We start from the raw sequence: 22,081 nt of genomic DNA, 5'->3' as shown, positions 1-22,081 counted from the left end.
CAACTTGCACTTATGTGATCTGCATTTATGCCCCTGAAGAGTCAGTATTAAGAAATGGTGGCATGAAATTCTATACATTCTTGCACTATAAAGTAACAAATTTTACTTCCATTAGCTATTGCAAAACCTTATGTTATTAAACCCTCTTGCATAGAATGAGGTAATCCAATGCTATTATTCCCCAAAAATCCAGCTATTTATTTTCTAAAATATTGCTCTACTTTTGAGAAGAAGATCTTAACCCATCCCTAGATCTTCATCTTTATCTTCCCAAACTGTCTTCCACTCTATGGCGAAAGTTTGAATCCAAAACACAGTTTTGACTTTCTTGTTTAAAACATTTCAACACATTTTTATAAGGTAGCATCAGATTTCCTTAGTGTGGTTAAAAAAAAAAAAAGTGGGAGGCTCTTTTCAGACTCTGCCAGACTGCACTACAATTACTGGGACACCTCCTTGTGAACATCCATTTGCTCACCTGCCTCTTCACACCTCCTTGCCTTTCTATATATTCTCCTACTCCCTCTATTCCAAATGATTATTTAATTTTTAAGAACCACCTCAAACATTACCATATCTGTGAAGATTTCTCTGTCTCTTTTAGGTGGAATCGTGTGCTCTTGCCCTTGTGGGGTGGTTTACTGCATGTGTGGTGTAAATTCAGTTAATGCGTCGGCTCAGAGGGAAGTAGTTTGTAACTTTTATAAATTTTAAAATAGTTTCCTGTCCATCCTCCCCTCTGAAACTCTAAATCACTGTCATTATTTACCATTAATAAGTAAATATTATATTCTCTATACTTAAGAGACTTGAGATTTTTTATAGTGATTAGTCAACTTTGTTAAAACTCGTTTATAAAAAATATTTTCTCATACTAAATTTGCAGTTATTTTTATGACATCTCTACCACTGCCCCAAATTAGATGGTGAACTTTTCAAGGGTTAGGATAGAAACAATGACCTACTGAGGTTTTGGTCTTCACCTCCAAGTACTATGCATGTACATAATACGTGCATGTATAATATAGTACATGTATGTATAGTGCATGTAAAATATAGTGTGTGTATGTATAGTACATGTATTATGTACGTGTATAGTACTTGGAGCTGAACATGTATAGCATATTTACATACATGTACAAGTAGAATACACATAGGTAATACACGTACCTACATAATATATGTCTGACACATACACAATACATGCTCATGAAAGGTCTGACTAACGAGTGATTGATAAAAGTGATTGAGGTAGAATAAGGACAAGGCTGAGGTGTAGAGAAGTTAAATCCAGTCACATAAATCTGCTTCAAAAATGAATGAATTGTTTGAATAACTTCTGCATCTAAGAACCATAGTCACTTTCCAAAAAGAAAAAAATCCATATTTAATATCCAATATTGAGGCCTCTTATTTATTATTACTACCAAGTTATTAAAATATCATAGAACTGTGAAAATTATGGGACTACATACCACACCAATGCATTTATTCTTGTTAAAGTGAGAACAAAAAGAGAAAGGTAAATAGCATATTAAAAAGAATAACAGTTTAATGTCTCTTTGATAATTATAGATATATTTTCTTTCTTTATTTGCTGAATTAATTTCCATGAGCTATTTCAATTTCATTACCTTTATATGATCTCCGTCTGTTATTGGATCACCAGCTGGCCATTATTTATGCAGTACATTGCAGTGCAGTACAACAGTCCTCTGTCTTACACAGCACCCACCCCATGCTGGAGACTATTTCCTGCAAGTTACATCTTAGCAAAACAATTTATAAGTTTGTTATCCAAATGTAACTGTAGTATTTCAGAAAAAAAATATGTGTTACTGAAGGATTCCTGAATGACAATATCCAAATGTCTTTGCAGTTAACAAGTGGGTAAGAAAAATGTCCACCATTTTTTCCCAAGGGGTTAGTAATAATGAATAAACTATTGAAATGTGTGTAACATAGTATCTTATGCATTTGCCTTCCTTGCTTCAATACAATTAATTTAATTTCAAATAGATAACAGTTTCATTGATAACAGTATTGCAGTATACCATATTTACTAATCCAAGCAGAAGTTATAATAATGCATTCTACTTTGGTGTCCCGTCTGCCTGTAATTAAACTGTGGAAATTGGCACCTGAACGCACATGCTATATATATTACATAAAACAATGAAACTATAAAACAATTCTTAAGGACTTTCCAGACTTACAATACTAACATATGAATTACATTCTGGTATATTTACTACTCAGTTTACATGCAAAGCATTTTGAATGTCATTATTAGAGTAATATTATAATATACTGATTTCAAAGCTAATTCTCACTTCAAATATAAAAGCTAATGAGTAAAAAGCTGAGCTTTTCATTATGTTACATATGATGTTTCAATATTTGCATAAAATACTTATGTAAAAGTTCCCCAATATGAACCACAATTCTTTGAAAAATTAAAAATATGTCTGCAGGTACTTTTTTACATAAATTAATTTAAATTAAACATGTACATCTGTTCAGTGTGGAAACTTACGGTGGTTGTTTAATTTTTTCTGAAGCTGTTCAAAACAAGATTATTTAATATAAATACTGTAAATGTAATTTTGAGTTTAATTTTCATAAACAGGTTGGGTGGCTTAAAGTACCAGATGCCGTAGAAAAGCATATTTTAAAACATCACTTTGCATTACATAGGCAGTTTAGTAGTATTGCGTGTTTCAGTCTAAGCATTTGACAGTCTCAGGCCTTTCCCCATAATTAATAAACCAATATTAATGGGTCTGTTTGATCTGTGGCACTTGAGAAAAATCAGAAATTGGGCTGTTTTATTAATGATCAAGCTTTGGTATAAAAACCATACCTAATTTGATGTATATCCTCTGGCAGTGGTAATCCTTGCTCTAAATTAATGCAGAAAAAAAAAAAAGAGAATCTTTGTGGAACCCACAACATCGTTTTTTTTCCAGCTTAGTTCACATTGCATTTTCTTTCCTGATGAAAATTGTGGATATAACTATACTCCCTTAAATTGCTATTTACTATAAATGATCATAATTAATGTACCATTTTCAGTCTTCTTTTAACATGTTAAAAAGAAAAAAGTTGGTAATGCAATCCTGTTAAAAAATACTCTATGAACAAGATCAAATTATGTTAATTCACTCTCAGAAGTTGGCAAATAACATAATCAAATGAATCTATACTTCTTTTGTTTGCATTTTGAATCAAAGATACATATGTAAAGGAAGACAACCTTCTAATTTATCACTACCATCCACATTAATGCAAAATAATTAATAATCTATGAAAAATGAATTTTCAGCATGTCACTCACATTTTCCTTTTATATATTGATTTCTTTTCACTGGCTCGCAGGTAGTTCAAAATTAGATTTGTTCTCTTTCCTTGATCTAAAGAACATCAAAATATCTAAAGCTAATTATGAAAGGCATTCAGACTTTCAGATACTACATATTGACATAAAGTTTTGTTTTTCCCATTTCTGCTGCCTATCTTCTTTTTTGACATACTTTTTTTCCTGAGCTCTGTAGTTATTTTATCTTTTTTGAAAGCCAGCATTTCAGCTTTGCACTAACTTTACCCATTAAGTTTTAAGCCCCTTGCCAAACCTTTATTCTCTTTAGCTCACAGGTCTTCAAAAACGTCTATGCTATCCTTCTTTCAGAGATTATTGCTCCATTGAATAAAACTACCTAAATCATGAAACTATCTGTATGTTTTCTTTTTCACCAATGAAATGTGACATTGTAACAGGTACCATGAATCTTCTGCCTGATCTTATACCTTGTCACATTCCACCAAGATGCTTCAAATGGAGGGTATTTTTTCTTTATAACTAAAATAATTTTTTGTGTTTTCTTGTTGCCAAGTTGTCCCATTATAAGATAATTAAAACACATTAATGCGTCTCTTATCTACAGACACTATCTTTAATGCAAACGTAGTATTAGTCTTAGAAGAAAGATACGGAACTCATAGGCATAAAAAGTGGTAGCTAATTTGTTTGTAAAGCTGTTATCGCAGTGTTCTTGAATTTACTATCTCCAAATTTAAGAATGAGGATGGGTCCATTAAATATTTTGGTAATTTAGAATCCATCTAAATTTTTCAAATAAAGTGTTTTCTATGTGTGAGAGATTAATGCATATTTTATTCGTTAATTTATATAACAAGTGCTACCTTAGAGCTAATAGTTCTCAGCTCTATTCTGGATACAGTAAGTGGAACATTGTTGTAGACAACAAAGATACCAGGTAGTGGGAAATTAAATGTTTCAAGCAAAAGATAATAGAGTCTTGGTCTAGGGAACTGACAATGGAGATCAAGTTAAGTGTGTATTTTCAGGATATATTTGACTATAGAATAAGACTTACCAGTGAATTGGATATTGCAGCATGGGAAAGGTAACGCCACAGTAGTAATTCTTAAGCGAACTTCTTAGTCCCTGAGATGGGGAAAAGAAGGTTGTAGGGAGTAGTTTCCTTGGATTAAATTAGGTTTCCATTTTGGATTTATTATATTTGAGATATTATTAAACATCTAAATATAGATATCAAGAAGCAGATAGATATAAGGTTCTGGAACTCAGAGGGGAAATCAGGACACAAGATATATTTGGAGAAAATAACATTATAGGAATTATTTAAAACCATGGGGAATGGTGAGATTACTTTGAATAAGAATATAGGTAAAGAAGAATAGAAGCTGGAACAAGTACTGAATTCTAGTGGTATAGCAACGTTTAGATACCAGCTAGAGGAATTGATGACTGAGGATAGTGTTGGTAGTAGTAACAACAGCAGTCATAGCAACAACTGTGATTTAATGGGTTGTTATTCTAAACCCATCCGTATTCTAAGCACTTTACACTATTTTAGAAAACTCATTTAATTCTCATGACAACTTTATGCTGTGTGCACTATTATCACTTTCATTTGGCATAAGGGGCAAGTAAGGTACAAAAGAGTAAAGTGACTTGTCTGGGTTGAAGAGGTCATTTTTCCTTGCATATTTGTTTAATAAGAGAGTATCAGAACACATTTGTGTGCTATTAGAAATGATCTGGTGTGTGATGTTCCCCACCCTGCGTCCAAGTGTTCTCATTGTTCAATTCCCACCTATGAGTGAGAACATGCAGTGTTTGCTTTTCTGTCCTTGAGATAGTTTGCTCAGAATGATGGTTTCCAGCTTCATCCATGTCCCTACAAAGGACGTGAACTCATCCTTTTTTATGGCTGCATAGTATTCCATGGTGTATATGTGCCACTTAATCCAGGGGCCTGTCGTGGGGTGGGGGGAGGGGGGAGGGATAGCATTAGGAGATGTACCTAATGTAAATGACGAGTTAACAGGTGCAGCACACCAACATGGCACATGTATACATATGTAATGAACCTGCACATTGTGCACATGTACGCTGGAACTTAAAAAAAAAAAAAAAGAAAAAAATGAAGTGACCTGGTAGAGAGAATGAGAAATTGCTGAAGTAGGAAAGAAACAGAATTAACACTGAAGCTATGCCCTTGAGAATTTGAAGGAAAGAAAATTCAGAATCCAAAGCTCAAGAAAATAGGTTGGTCTTTGAGTAAATTAGTGTAATTGAAGGAAAGAAGAAATTGAGCAAATGTACAGTGTATTGAGAATGTGCAGCTTGTGCATGTGAAGATGAGGGGCTCCCTTTTGATTGCTTCTGTTTGTTTTTGTTACTGTTGTGTTTTAAAAGAAAATCAAAGGAGATTGATTTTTGGAGGAGAGCCTAATTATCTTGTAGGTTTTAAACTCAATACACTTACAAATTCACGTCTCTGATCGATAAAACAAAAGCTTCATAAATAGTATGCACTTATATGTATCTATGGCATGAGTCATCTGTTGGCAAGGAACCGTGACTGCAGAAAGCAGGGTAAGACAGGAATTAGTTAAATTCTCCAGGTGAAAGGTAAAATTCTATCAAACTTAACGTCTGCATTTAAACCCAGTGATCTTAAAAGGTTTCATGGAGGGAAACACGTTTCAGTGGACACTTGTAGAATGAGTGGGATTTTCATGGGCAAAATTTTGAGTGAAGAGTAATCCAGATGGATGTAGCAGGGTGAGGAAAGGCATGATCAGAAGTGATAAAGCTGAACTGGCTTAAATGTAGGATGAATAAACTTATAATAGTGGGATATAACTCACACAGATATTAGGGACAGATTGTGAACAGCCTTGAATATCACACTGTGTATAGACTTATTATGTAATAAACCGGGAGACATGGGAGGGTTTTAGCAGTAGAGTGATGAGACAAATATATTTGGAAGTAGATAATGAGCCTTACTGTTCTGTAATTTGGAATGTATGATATTTTAATACCACTGAACATATCTAGCTACACTTTAGGTTGACACTTTTTTCCTTCTATTATCTTTTCTATTCCAAGCCTAGGGCAACACTGGAGGACACCGCTCTTTTATACAGTTGGACAAGAATGTCATAGGTACAGGGATGTATTTTTGTCTGTTAAAATATAACTAAATATTTTAGCCATTTAGCATCCGTGGCACATTTCCACTCTGAAAAATGTAACGACAAAAGTGTTCTTGCCTACTAAGAAGACTCTCAATAACTATGCCAGCAAGCTGAATAAACATTTGAATAAATGTTTAACGAGTCCCACTGGCTTAAAATATATTTTTGATTCACCTATAACAATCCAAACATAAATTTCAGTAAAACAGACGTTTTCACTGCAAAACTGTTTTACCTCTTAGGATCTAACAAAATCAAATATTTACTTTGTGAAATTATGTATCACTGTAGACATTCTTTAGTGTATAGAGACCTTGTAGATACAACTTAGAGAATCATCAATAATTCTTTTTTTAAAAGTACTTAACAAATCAACCTGTTACCTCTTTTGTTTCCTCTTTTAGTACCCTAATATCTAGGCATCTCAGACAGTTAATTTTGTGTCGTAAAGGAGTTAAATTTAACATCAATGCATAGTCGAATTTCAGTAGTCTTTTCATGAGAGGAATGTGACGTGTGCACAAAGACATTGTCTCTCTTATCTAGTTTTTTCTTTCAGTAAATATAGCAAATGTACTGTCTGTGAAACCGCTGACCATGCTTAACAATCTAGACAGAAAACAAAGGGAATCATCTTCTATAAACACATGATCAGAATTTAGATACTAAATGTGTGATTTTAACCCAATTAATCCATGCATTTAGCAGATAGTCCTTGAATATATATTATCCATTAGACCTCGTGGTATGTTCTACACATAGAAATGTAAATAGCGCATAGCCCTTTCATTCAAGGAGCTTCACGGGGCTTCTATCTCTAATAGAGAAAGACATTTAGATAGTGCATGGCCGTCTCCGTCAAGGAGTTAAAGCCCTAGTGGAGGCAATAATGGAAGAAAAAACTTACGGGGTGTGTTCGCCCCCTTGAATGTGAGCATTTCAGACTTTCACTTTCTGAACCATTTATTGAACATGTTTTGATCACCCAATACATGTAAGGAATCTGAACTTGCCGAGTTTTGTTAGTGAGTCTTCTAAGTATTTTGTAATTCTTTCCTAATTATTAATGGCCAATAATAACACTTACTATGTATAAAGTCCTTACCTAAGAACCTTATAAGTGTTGTTTTATTTTCACAATTAATTTGAGTGGAAGTTAATCTTCATGTTATTGTTTTATAGATAAAACTCAAGAAAAAATCATTTTGTGACATATTCAAGGTCCCACAGCTTTCAGTGGTAGAGCCATGCTTTGATGGAGCCCAAATAATTTGGCCCAGATCTCACAGTTTTAACTTATTTAATAATACTGTTTCCCTGGAAACAGACAAGAGACAGATGCCATTCATTTTGTTATTTATGCGATAAAATATTTAGGAAATAAATAGATGCAATAATATAATTCCCAGAATCTGTCTCCTCGTGGTTTGTCCCTATAGTATATATGCCATTTATTTTTTCTACCTGCAAGTAAGCAAGGTTATTTACAGTTGGTGGTACTGCTATTTATAATTCTGATTTTTCTACTGCGTGCAACTCATCATTTTATGTATTTGTTCGTTCATTCTTAAGTCCCACATACGAAACACTGAACCTGTACTACCTGTGTGGTGATAAAAACATGCATAATACACATACTCAGGACTTGTTTTTCACACAATTTGGAAAGAGACAAATCTGAAAACAAATTACTGTTCAGTCTCCCAAGTTCTTTACTAGAAGTCTCTAAAAATGTTATTAGACGATAAGAAGATAGCAATTTATGCTCAGCAAAAATGCCAGTGAAGACCTCATAGAGATGAGAACATTTATGCTGAAACTTGAAGTTTGAAAATAAGAGGAGAAGAGAAAAGAGATAACTCTGTTGGATGTGAAATACTAGGGCTGAAATGATTGGGCAAAGATTAAGCAGGCCAGGGTGAATGGAATGTAGAGTTCCAACAGGGAATGTTGAAAGATAAGGGGAATATAATACATTAGAGCTAAATTGGAGAAAGTTTAATTTTATCTTATAAATATACATTTGCAAATGTTATTATATTAAGAGATGACATTGTGAGTTTTTAATTTCAAACATTAACGTATGGAGCCAGCTGTAGGAAGAATAGACTGGAGGAGAAGGAACAAAAGGCAAATTAATACACATTCAGGCAGCATCCTTGCTCACTAACCCAGGGGCTACCATAAACTTTTACCACTCCCTCCAAGCACCACCCAGTTATTGCCACCTTCGTGTAAAGCTGGCAGTTCTGCAGAATGAGTCCCCCTTTCTCCAAGATAAAAAGGCCTTTAGAGATGCATTCTCTCAAATACCTATTTCCAGTAAAAAATTTCTCTGATTCTACCCATAATACATCCTTTTTTTCCCTGCCTGCCAATCAGGATTATGTTCTCAATTTCATCAGCTCTTGGCCTCACAGAGGCCTTGCTCTAGTAAGTGTTTTTTTCTGCCATAGGCTTATTTTTTTCTCTTTTGGGACTTTTCCTCAGCCTTGCATGGGACTGGACGATGCTAAAAACGAAACCAAGCAAAACAACGAAGTAAAACTCTTCCTTTAATCCCACATGCTTTTCTTATCTTTGTCCTCTCAGTCTGATCTTCAGAACAGAATCTTCAGAGTACTCCAAAGAAACTCACTTTCAGCGCTCTCTATCCTCTCATGGTTTTATTCATTCCAGTGCACATTGCTTGGTCTCCAGCACTACACACAGAAAATCATGCTGAACCCTGAACTTCAGTGTATATTCCTCAGTCACAATCTTGTTTGGGCTCTCCAGGCATTTCGTCTGGTTTACACTAGTTAGACTCCCCACTATCCCTACTTTGTAGCATTGTTCTTTAGTTTTCCTTCCAAATGTTTCCCATGCAAATTCCGCCCAAGAGTAGTGGTGTATGTGGTCTTAATGATTATGTGAATTGAGAGGAAGATCATTTAGCTGGCAGGATATTACACAGTAGTATTTTGGAAAATGTATGTTAGTAGCTGGCTGGTTGTTGAGGGAGAAATCCTGACTTGCAGCATTTATGAATTTCTATGGTGAAATTATTCCCACCAGGGCCAACTTCAAGCTACCTTTGTCAGGTGAACAAGCTGACATCATTCCTGAAAATTTAACAGTCTTCCATGTGCCACTGAGAGCCATCTCCAGCACACCACTGGATTCAGAAACTTTCTAGCTACATGTCATGAAAAATCAGATTATATTTATGACTAATTTGACATAGAGAGCAATTCTAAATGATTTCATTAGCCCCAGACTTTTATTCACTTTCTATGTTCCCTGTCTACAAATTCAGCTATCTCCAAATACAATTCTGCAGGTAAAACCATAGCCATTTGCACCTGTTTGAGAGGAAGTAACCTCACGAGGAAAGACCATTAACCCTAATGTTTGGTGAGGTCATAACACCTTCTTTATTATAACAAATAGGCAGTGGCTAAACTCCTCCTTGCCTCACGCCAAACATTACAAATATCTATTGTGTAACCCAGAGGGGGAAGCTTTCAGCGGTCACTGTGCCTACTTATAACCATATTTAGGTAGTGCTATAAATGAGTTCAAATGCTGGAAGAAGCTTTATTTAACAAAAGTTTTCTAACTCAGGACAGAAAACACTCAAACATTCTCCAAATATATAGAAATTCATGAACATTCTGACACAGATTAAGAGAAAAGATGCAGTTTGAACATTTCTTTTTGCTTGTCTTGAATATTTCAATATTATACCTTTTTAAAAATTAATGTTATACCTTAATACTCTCTCATAGTTGTCATCACATTGAAAGTATCATTTTCCCTTATTTGTGCCAGGTTCCTTATACATAATAATCAACGATTTATCACATCAATCACTATACCCTTCTTTCTACACTGGGTTTTAGGGACAGTTAGTGTGGTTCACAGGCAAAGACATGTGGAGTATACTTGGAGATGGTGTGGCCATCATGCATTCCTGTGTTTAACTTTTTTCCAAATATTCTGGACTTGGTTCCAAGGACCATGGGTACAGACAGTTATCACTGCCATCACTTTAACACAATTCCAGCTATCCAGAAGAAAAGTGAAGTTCAGAATTCCTGCTATAGTCCAGAGAACCAACAAAATAAAACAAACAAAAACACCCCAGGAAATTTAAAGGCATAATAAGGTACTCAGCATACAAAATAAAAATCTTTTCATACTTTATGCACACAGCAATAAACAACAAGAAAATGTTGCTTTTATTTTATTTCATTTGCTTTATTTATAAGATAATTATTTCAAACACTAAAGGATTTTAGAAAGTAAAAGTATTTCTCCTTTTTAATCCAATCTTAGTTTCGTTTTAGATTTATATTCTTTCGATATCTTTTTATACAAACAAAAATAAATATAACGAAATATACAATATTTTAATATACATCAGTTCATCAAAGTAGACTGTTCTGAAGCTAATCGTTTTTAATTTAACACCTTGCCATGGACATAATTATATAGTACACACAGTTTATATTATTTCTACTGTCTCATAGCATACTTCTATGTTATATTTAACCAAGTTGCTGAAACTGCTATTTAAAAATTAAAAGAGGAGAAAGAATGTTTTCTTTACATTTTCATCCAAGTTTGGATAAGTAAGCAAATGTCTCTGATTTGCCTCCCTTGGCTTACATGACTGCCCCAGTGTTCAGGGCAGAAAGACAGAGAATTGTAACAGTCATTTCTCCAGAAGTCCCTGGAGTGCCAGAGACAGTTCTGCAGACATAGGACTTCTTCAGCAGATGAAGGAGGAAGGAATACTTGGAAAACGAAAGCTACAGACATCCACTACAAAATGAAACCTCTGCAAATTTAAACAAAATGAAATACATTTAAAGAATAATGCACTTTGAAAGAATATTCTAAAGCCAGCTATTCCAAGGTTGTCCTTATAAGAAAAGTAATTCTGCTCAGAGTCCAGTGCAGGATTACTTGTTGCGTTTATTTCACGGAGTTTATATTAGTCTCTATCTGGAACACTTCAGAATGTCATTAATGTTTATACATTTTTAATTTAATATGTTATTTCCCAGGTTTCCTTGCTATAAAGAAAGCACATTTCTCTTCGGAGTTAGCAATTGTGAGGAGATATTTTGAGACTGTAGAAACACCCTATTTTTCACCAAAATTAGACCCACTATTTTAACATTGACTTATGCCTGAATCAATTATTACTGTGATCTTTGCCAAATGGTGGTTTTTGCTAGCTCGATTATTGTTTCTTTGCTTATTCGTTGCCATTCTATTACTATAAAGAAGATCATTTCCTTCCCTACTACTTGTTTATATGTTTATTTATATCTATCCGTACTGACTGATGAATTCCTATGTTATTCAACAGATTAATACATCGCAATCGTGTATTTTGATGTTAAAATTGGATGTAACTCACTTTAAGCATCACAGTTTTAAAAGCTTCATTTTAGCAAATATTATGCTGCATTTTTAATGAGTGTCTACATGTTTTCCATCTTTACTAGAACTGTCTGGGCAGAGACCTTGTGTTATTTATCTCTGTATTTCCCATGTCTGACAGGATGCTTACATAGTAGTAGTGATCAGCAAACATTTGTTGGGTGAATAAAAGGCTACAATAGCTCTCATGTGAGTTACTTTAAAGGTTTTATTGAAGTAGATTGTAATATGCAGAATAGTGCAAAAAGTAAATGTACAGGTCTATTAATTATTACAAACTGAATCTTTATGTAAACACCACCTTGGTCAAGAAAAAGACTATTGCCAACAGCCCAGACACTCCCCTCATACCCTGCCTGTTGATATGGTTTGGCTCTGTGTCCCCACCCAAATCCCATCTCAAATTGTCATCCTCATGTGTTGAGGGAGGGACCTGGTGTGAAGTGATCAGATCATGCGGGCGGTTTGTTCCATGCTGTTCATGTGATAGTGAGTGAATTCTCATGAGATCTGATGGTTTAAAAGTATTTGGCAGTACCCCTCTGCCTACTTCACTCTCCTTCTGTCTCCTGTTGTCATGTAAGATGTGCCATGCTTTACCTTCCACAGTGTTTTCTGAGACCTCTCCAGCCATGCGGAACTGTGAGTCAATTAAACCTCTTTTCATTATAAATTACTAAGTCTTAGGTAGTTCTTTATAGCAGTATGAATGGACTAATACACTCATGTTTTCTCTTGCAAATAAGCAAACCAAACCCAAACAAACAAAACCCACTATCTTGAGTTCTACATTATTAATTATTTTAGCCTGTTTTTACATCTTGTAGAATCACCCAGTACTTTATGTGATTTTATTTACCCAGTGTTACTCTTGTGACATTCATTTATATTTTTGTATATTAAAAGGGGTTTGATTAATTTTTTTCTTATTATATTGCTCAATTATATTAATTCCAACATTTATGGACATTTGAATTCCTTCTTTTTTTTCGTGATTGCATATAATGCTGATAGGAACATTCCCATACATATCTTTTAGTGCCTATGAGCACGCGCTCGTGTTGGATGTATGCCATGTGCGGAAAGGCTGGATCATAATTTATACATACATATACAACATTAAGTAGAAAATGCCAAGTTATGATTGTGCAAATTACAGACAGAGTATGAGAGTAGATGTTGCTCTATCTATAATTGACAACTTTATTTTTTTATGAGGGGTCATTGGTGGATGTGTATATATGTAGTAGTAACACAGTGCTATTTTATTCTGTATTTTCTTAATGACTAGTAAGGTTGACTACCTCTTCATATGTATATTGGCTTTTAGTAATCACTTTTCATGAAGTGCTTATTTAAGTCTCTCTCTCTTTTTTTTTTTTTTTTTTTTTTTGATACGGAGTCTTGCTCTGTGGCCCAGGCTAGAGTGCAGTGGCGCGATCTCGGCTCACTGCAAGCTCTGCCTCACAGGTTCACACCATTCTTCTGCCTCAGCCTCCTGAGTAGCTGGGACTACAGGCGCCCGCCACGACGCCCGTCTAATTTTTTGTATTTGTTAGTAGAGACGGGGTTTCACCGTGTTAGGCAGGATGGTCTCGATCTCCTGACCTTGTGATCCACCCGCCTCGGCCTCCCAAAGTGCTGGGATTACAGGCGTAAGTCTCTTCTTAATTAGTCTTACTAGTGGGTAGTAAATTCTAATAGATATGTTAAATAATATTTTTGTTTGTGATCTTTCCTATCTTATATTTGCTTTCTACTTCAATAATTTCTCCTCTTGTCTTTATTATACTATTTTACTTGCTTAGGATTAATTTGTTGTTCTCTTTAAAACATTTGAAGATTGATGAGTAGTCATTGCCTTTCAACCTTTCTTATTTTCCAAAAACTGTCTTTAAGCTTATACGTTGACCTATTTGTGATTATAGTTATATCCCACAAGATTTGATATATAGAGATTTTAATCATCATTTAATTCAGAATGTTTTCTAATCTATTTTATGATTTCTCTTTTGACCCATGGGTTATTTAGAGTGCACTGGCCAATTTCTACACAAATGCATATTTTATAGACATGTTTTCCTTATGAATTTCTAGTTTAATTGCACTGCAGTCTAAACAATTATTCTGAATAAATACAATTCTTTGAAATTTTATAGGCTAGTTTTAATTTAAAGTATGTTTGATTTGTTTTATTATCATACTTTAAGTTCTGGGATACACTTGGAGAACGTGCACGTTTGTTACATAGGTATACACGTTGCATGGTCGTTTTCTGCACCCATCAAACCGTCATCTACATTAGGTATTTCTCCTAATGCCATCCCTCCCCTAGCCCCTAACCCCCAACAGGCCCCGGTATGTGATCTCCCTCTCCCTGTGTCCTTGTGTTATCATTGTTCACCTCCCACTTATGAGTGAAAACATGCAGTGTTTGGCTTTCTGTTCCTATGTTAGTTTGCTAAGAATGATGGTTTCCAGCTTCATGCAGAGGACATGAACTCATCCTTTTTTTTAAGGCTTCATAGTATTCCATGGTGTGTATGTGCCACATTTTCTTTATCCAGTCTGTCATTGATGGGCATTTGGGTTGGTTTCAAGTCTTTGCTATTGTGAATAGTGCTACAGTAAACACACATGTGCATACGTCTTTATAGTAGAATGATTTATAATCCTTTGGGTATAACCCAGTAATGGAATTGCTGGATCACATGGTATTTCTGGTTCTAGATCTTTGAGGAATTGCTACACTATCTTCCACAATGGTTGAACTAATTTACAGTCCCACCAACAGTGTAAAACTGTTCCTATTTCTCCAAATCCTCTCCAGCATCTGTTGTTTCCTGACTTTATAATGATTGCCATTCTAACTGGCAGGAGATAGTATCTCATTGGGGTTTTGATTTGCATTTCTCTAATGACAAGTGATGATGAGCTTTTTTTTCATATGTTTGTTGGCTGCATAAATGTCTTCTTTGAGAAGTGTTTGTTCTCCCTGTTTGTCTATCTTCAAATGTCCCCTTTTATAGGGACATGAGTTATATGGGATTAGGAGCCCACCCTACTCCAGTATGACTTTATCTTAGCTAGTTACATCTGCAGTAACCTTATCACCAAATAAGGTCACATTCTGAGGTACTGGGAGTTTAGGACTTCAATATATAAATTTTAGGAGGAACACAATTCAACCCATAACAGTGAGTATATAGCCCATCTATATTTTATGTGGATATTGATGTATTTTTATTTACATATACTACATTAGTATTTACATTCCCTTTGTCTGATCGATTATACTTTATTTTCTTTTCTCTCCTTTTTTGGTTGATTATTTTTCCCTTGGGATAATGAAAAGCTTTTTCTATGATTCTCATTCCTCTCCTCTATCAGCTATTACATTGTACCTTATTTTATATTATTTTATAATATATATTCTAAATTTATTACAAGATGACTTAGTTAATTACTTTGCCACTTTTTAGGCAGCAAACTACATCACATTAAAAATAACTTCTTTGTTTTTATAGAATTTTACTTTTCTATTTTTAAAAAAAGTTGTGTATCATTATTTTAGAACAGTTTTATTGAGATATAATTCATGTGCCATTCAATCTACTCATTAAAGCTGTGCAATCTAGTGGTTTTTAGTGTATTTACAAAGTTGTGCCACTATTACCATAATCACATTTAAGAACACTTTTGTGACTCCACAAAAAACCCCTACTCATCAGAACCACTCCCCATGCCCCATCCCCAAACCCATATAACCATGACTCTACTTTCCATATCTATGAATCTATTGATTCTGGATATGGCATATAAATGGAATTGTGTCATATGCAGCATTTTTTGACAGGCTGTTTTTATGCAGCATGATTTCAAGGTTCATTTATGGTATTGCATATATCAGTACAGCATTATTTTTATTGCCAAATAATATAATATTTTGTGAATATGCCGGGTTTTATTAATCCATTCATCAGCCGATAGACATTTGGATTGTTTCCACATTTTTGCCATAATGAGTAATATTGCTCTCACGATTTTTGTATAAGTTTTTGTGTCACCGTATTTTCATTTCTCTGGTGTGTAATTAGGAATGGAAATGTTAGGTCATATGGTAACCATATATTTAACATTTTAAGCAATTATATTTAACTGCTTGCAAAGTGACTACACATTTTTGCATTTCCAAAATCAATGTATGAGGATCTTAATTTCACTACATGTTCACCAACACTTGCTTTTGTCTTTCTCTTTGGCTATAACCATTCTAATATGTGCAAAGTGGTATCTCATTATTGTTTTGTTTTACATTCCCTTGATGTTTAACATATTTTCATGAATTTATGGATGATTTGTGTATCTTATTTTGAGAAACGTCTATTTAAATTCTTTGCCCAATTATAATCTGTTTGTCTTCCTATTATTAAGTTGTAAAAGTCATTTATATGTTCTTGAATACCAGACCCTTATCATAAGTATGATTTTCAACTGCCTTTTCCCATCTTGTAAGTTGTCATTTCATTTTCTTTATGGAGTCGTTTGATGCACAAAAGGTTTAAATTTTGATGACCGATTTTGCTTCATTTATTATTTGGGGTTTGGTGACATATCTAAAAAACTACTCCCAATTTCAGGGTCACAACGATTTACACCTCTGTTTTTATCTCGAAGTTTTATAGGGTTAGATATTACATTTGGATCTATGAGTTAATTTTGGTAAAGGAAGTGGGTTCATTCTCTATCATTCATTTTTCTTTCTTCCTGGGAGTTCTGACAATTATAGATTGTCTTAACAGGGTTTCTTACACTAAGAAAGAGATCAGAGAGAAAACACCTTTAAAGCATTTTCTCAGCTTCTGTAGGCTCAGGGCAGTTACAGCTGAGGAGCAAGTCTAGGTTACCATTAAAAGAGCTGCAGATACACTGCCACTATTAAATCCTCTACTCTTGGGTCTCTTAGGATGAGATAAAATCACTGGCAGAGAAGAAGTTTCACCCCAAGTGATGGTATATCTGAACCAAGGAGGTCAAGGATCTCCAAAATGTGCAAATAAACTGTGTAAACTCCCTTTTACCTGGTCTTATTGCTTAGTTGCCTTTCCTTCAACTCACGCTGATAACCCCGTGCCGTTTTATATTATTATATAAGAAAGGAGAAGAGCCTTCTACATTTTTGTTTGATTTTTATCTTTATATCACTTATGTGGAACAGCCAAACAGGCAAGCTCCTTTATAGAGAAAATCACAGAATTTAAAATCATCACATAATTAACAAGTTGCATTTAAGAGACAAATCGAATATACCTGATTTTAACACACATTTGACTTAATCTCTAAACAATAACATAGACACATATCAGTGTTGTCTCCCACAAGTAATTTTGATTAATGAATCCAGAATATGACCTAGATTATATTATTAGCTACATAATATTGGATCATATTATTATATGGACCACATGCTCTTATTTATGTAATTGTCAATGTGATTTATCTTACATAGTGTGATACACAGTCTACAAATCACAAAGAACTATCTTCCAAAACTACACTGAAAAGGATATTGACATAATCTTTAATTATATACATTACTTTAAGACCAGCCTTCTTAAATCCATAAGGCAGTAGAAGTATGGTATGAGAATATTTTCAATGAAGGTGATAAAACATACTGGATAGGAATATAGACTTTAGACTTAAATATGTATATTTGGAATGGAAGCTATGATTTTTAATAGTTCTTTGACTCTTGATGATTTACTTAGACCCTTGGAACCTATATTTTAAAGCTATTATAATACCTACATAAGAGGGTCATGTTAAATGTTAGTTGGTGTATTACACATATGCACACATCTGTGTGTGTGTGTGGAGGGGTATGTGTGTGTGCATGCGTGCACATGGTGAAAATCCTAGTGCCCTGGTTTTAATCCAAATCTCTGGCTTATGAAAAGAGATTTATGTTTTACAGAAAGCAAATCTCTATATTTCAACTTATTTTCACCTGATTTTTAATTCTTCCCACTCGTTTTACCAGACTGCCAATTAAGTTGTGTTTTGGTTAGGATGGGTGGCATGTATTAAATGTGAGTTTACACTGGTGTTGATGCTTAATGTGTACGTCATCCCAGCTGATTCTCAGTTCACAGCAGATCTCCATATTACATTCTCCTTATGTATTTTGTCGCCATCAGATCTCTGCCATTTTGTTCAGTGAAGAATTGGCTGAAAAAATCTCCTCATTCAGACTTTTTATTTTTTGTCACTTCTCACCTTTTCTCACTTCCTTGCTCACATTTTCTCACTTCCTTGCTACCTTCCCTCATATCCTCCCTCTTTGTCTTATGCTAACTGGGAATATTTTTTTCATTTCTTCTTTGTCTCTGTTTGCCATAATTGCAAAAAGAACTTTTTTAGGGGAGGGATCTTCCAGGAAATCAGATAGAAAGTGTAGGACAGATCTCTTGACTCCTAGAAAGCATAAATGTTTTCACTTTATATTTATAAATATATTTCACTTATATTCACCATAGAGTTGCTATCCATATGTCTGTTTTTGTTTTTGTACTTTTTTCTCCAGGTCACAATTTTTTAATCACCCTCCTCTATGACAGAGAAAATCAAACAAAGAGCAGCAGCAAACTAGTTGGGATGCAATACAGTAAAAAAGCTTTCTCCAAGACATAGGCCTTCAAAAGCTCATAAAAATTAACTTTTCTTTCCTTTTTTTGTATTTTATTTAGATTTTGACTACCTATTGAATAGCAGATGACAAGGTTCTAAATATTTGGCCAGTGGGAAGAATGAACAATGGAATATGTAATGGAACTAGAACTTTAGGACAAAAAGTTACCGTATTGAGTAGTATTTTAATTATCATGCTCCTTCAAGCTTAGCACCAACACAAAGAAACCAATTGAATACACAGTGGTAGCCAGACTATTTCTAGTTCTAATTTTATTAGTGATAATAGTGTTAGTAGTCATTTACTTATCTAAAAAATCCTGAATAAGTGCTTAAAATTTGCCTTCTCCAGAGGGCACATAAACATGAGTCCCTGTTCTCCAACTATCCACTACCTACTGATGCATGGTACGAATGGAATGTAGGCCATGAAATGTCTTTAGAAGACATCTCTTTGCTCCCTGACTCCTTCCACTGCGTTGGCAGTATCTAATTTGCCAAAATGAGGAGAAGCTTTTGAATAGAGGCCATTACTAGTCTCAGGACACATTGAATACTTTTCAGTATTTTAAGCCATTTAAAACATTTTTGTGAAACGCATTATTCACACTGAAAAGTGCATAAAACACACATGTGTAGTACAATGAGTAATTATAAAATGACTGCCAGGCAGCCTGCTTTTTGGTGTAGAAACTGAACATGCCATTACCTTCAAATCCCATATGTCCCATGGAAACTACATTTCCTCCATTCACTGTCAAATAAACATAATTCACACATTTATGTTAACCACAATTTGCTTTTAGTTATGATTCTATCACCATTTAAATATGTCCTTGGTTTTGAAATTTATATATAAATAAAACCCAGAATATTCACTAATTTGTGTCTTTCTTTTGTCAACATTATGCTTATAAGCAACATGTTACTGCTGGAGTGGCAGCTATTCATTTCCACTGCTTTATAGTATTTTCTTGTTCTCTCCAATTTATATTTCTATTCTACTCTGAGTGGGCAACTTGGTTGTTTCCAGTTTGACATTATCACAAATAACACTGCTGAAAGGAAAACACTGTTTGCATGTCTCCTGAGCACCTGTACAACACCACAGGTCTGTTAACAAGTCTCTATTTTCATGATCAGAAAAAGCTCTCAGAACAAAATTGTCTTTAAGAAGTAGGTTTACCTCTGTGGCATCTTATGTTTCCTAAATGTCAATCTGCTACTCCTCCTCGTGTTAACTTTATGCAGCTTTTTTTTATAAAGAGGTTTTTTTTTAGTATTTCATTCAGCTTAAAGAGGTATCCAAATTATCTAGCCTGGCATTGTTGAAATAAAAATTATATCAAGTACTATTTTAGTTTTAGTTTTTTGTATAGTTGTATTAGTCTGTTTTCATGCTGCTGATAAAGATGTACCCAAGACTAGATAATTTATAAAGAAAAAGAGGTTTAATGGACTCACAGTTCCACATGGCTGGGGAGGCCTCACAATCATGTTGGAAGGCTAAAGGCACATCTTACATGGTGGCAGACAAGAGAGCTTGTGCAGGGAAACTCCCCCTTATAAAACCATCCGATCTTGTGAGATGTATTCACTATCATGAGAACGGCAAGAGAAAGACCCACCCCCATGATTCAGTTATCTCACACTGGGTCCCTTCCATGACACATGGGAATTGTGGGAGCTACAATTCAACATGTGATTTGGGTGGGGACACAGCCAAACCATATCAATAATTGTGACCATGGTGCACATTTGACTTTTAGCTCAATTTTTAATCTAAATATTTTTTATTAGTTTACTATGGCTGTGAAATTAATAAAGACTGAGGGCTTAGAACAGTACACATGTATTATCTGCAGGTGTCATGGAGTAGGAATCTAAACACATCTTAGCTGGGTCTTCTGTTCAAGGCTATGATAAATGTATTGGCCTGGTTGAGTTTTCATTTGGAGGCTTAACTAGGGAAGAACTCACTTCCAAGCTCCTTCAGGTTGTTGGTAAAATTCATTTTCTCACTGCTGTAGAATTATGACAGTTTGATTTCTCAAAGCCAGCAATTAAGAGAGGGAATCTGCTGTTTGGAGTCTCTAACTTCAGGAAAAATACCTTCCTTCAAATGGTTTGCCCAGTATGACATCCCTCAAAATAACTGTATTAATCTGTTTTCCTGCTGCTGATAAAGATATACTCCAGATTGGGTAATTTAAGGAAAGAGATTTAATTGACTCACAGTTCCACATGGCTAGGGAGGCCTGATAATCACGGCAGAAGGTAAATGAGGAGCAAAGCCATGTCTTACATGGCAGTAGGCAAGAAAGCATGTGCAGGGGAACTCCCCTTTATAAAACCATCAGATTTCATGAGACTTATTCACTATCATGAAAACAGCATGGGGAAAATCCACCCCCAATGGGTCTATCCCACAACATGTGGGGATTATTACAATTCAAGGTAATATTTGAGTGGGGGCACAGAGCCAAACCATATCAATAACTCTCTTTTTATTAACTCAAAGTCAATTAATTGGGAGTTGTACATACATACATAAACTGCCTTTTTTAACTGACATTTAATATTGATTAGAAGTTGTAGCTTTTAACTACACTCAATGGAATAAGATTACACAAAAGTGTATACACCAGGGAGTAGCAATAACAGGGACATTTTAGAATTATGCCAACATACATTGTAGCACATGTTTTATGATTATTTTTAACTCTCAAAAATTTTTTATGACTGTGTTATATTACAACTGACCAGGTATATTATAATTCATCTAAATACTAGATTATCAGTACATATTTAGGTTGCATATGTCAGTTTTTAAGGTTTGAAAAACTCCAGTCATATCTGATAAATATTTAGGCCTTGATATTCTCAGCTAGAAATAAGTGCTTTTAAAAACTAGAAAAAAATGAGAGATGGGGTCTTATTTAAAAATCATCCAATTCTATTTTTAAAATCCTAGGGACAAAAGTAGATACTAGATTTATCTCATTAAAAAAAATGCTTGCGTCAATAGCCTTGCCAATTGAAAAATTAAAAATAATCATCAAATCAAAAGTAATTATTATTTTGTATAATAACAAGTAACAGTACAAAATACTCCCAGATTTAGGCCAGGCACACTGGCTCATGTAAGTCCAGCAACTTGGGAGGCCGAGGCAGGTAGATGACCTGAGGTCAGGAGTTCAGGCCTAGACCGGACAACATGGTGAAACCCCATCTCTACTAAAAAATACAAAAATTAGTTGGGCATGGTGGTGGGCACCTGTAATCCCAGCTATTAGGGAGTCTGAGTCAGGATAATTTCTTGAACCTGGGAGGCGGAGGTTGTAGTGAGCCAAGATTTCACCACTGCACTCCATCCTAGGCAACAAGAGCAAAACTCTGTTCAGGAAAAAAAAAAAAAAAT

The 22,081-nt window shown here is 34.6% G+C and overlaps 1 protein-coding gene across 8 annotated transcripts in view; it reads left to right on the top strand.

Moving 5' to 3' along the window:
* Positions 1-22,081, top strand: part of LRFN5 (leucine rich repeat and fibronectin type III domain containing 5) — a 290,415-nt gene that overhangs the window by 235,385 nt on the left and 32,949 nt on the right. The window contains exon 5 of one of the 8 annotated variants that reach the window (XM_063609274.1): positions 13,530-13,625. The exons of the other annotated variants lie outside the window; for them this stretch is intronic. The gene's annotated coding sequence lies outside the window, so the exon portion shown is untranslated. The remainder of the gene's footprint in view (positions 1-13,529; positions 13,626-22,081) is intronic. 8 annotated transcript variants of the gene reach the window in all.

Source organism: Symphalangus syndactylus, chromosome 9 (assembly GCF_028878055.3).
Source record: "Symphalangus syndactylus isolate Jambi chromosome 9, NHGRI_mSymSyn1-v2.1_pri, whole genome shotgun sequence".
In the NCBI taxonomy this organism is placed as follows: Eukaryota; Metazoa; Chordata; class Mammalia; order Primates; family Hylobatidae; genus Symphalangus; species Symphalangus syndactylus.
The sequence above is the reverse complement of the archived record's forward strand: the minus strand, read 5'-3'. Positions and strand labels throughout refer to the sequence as shown.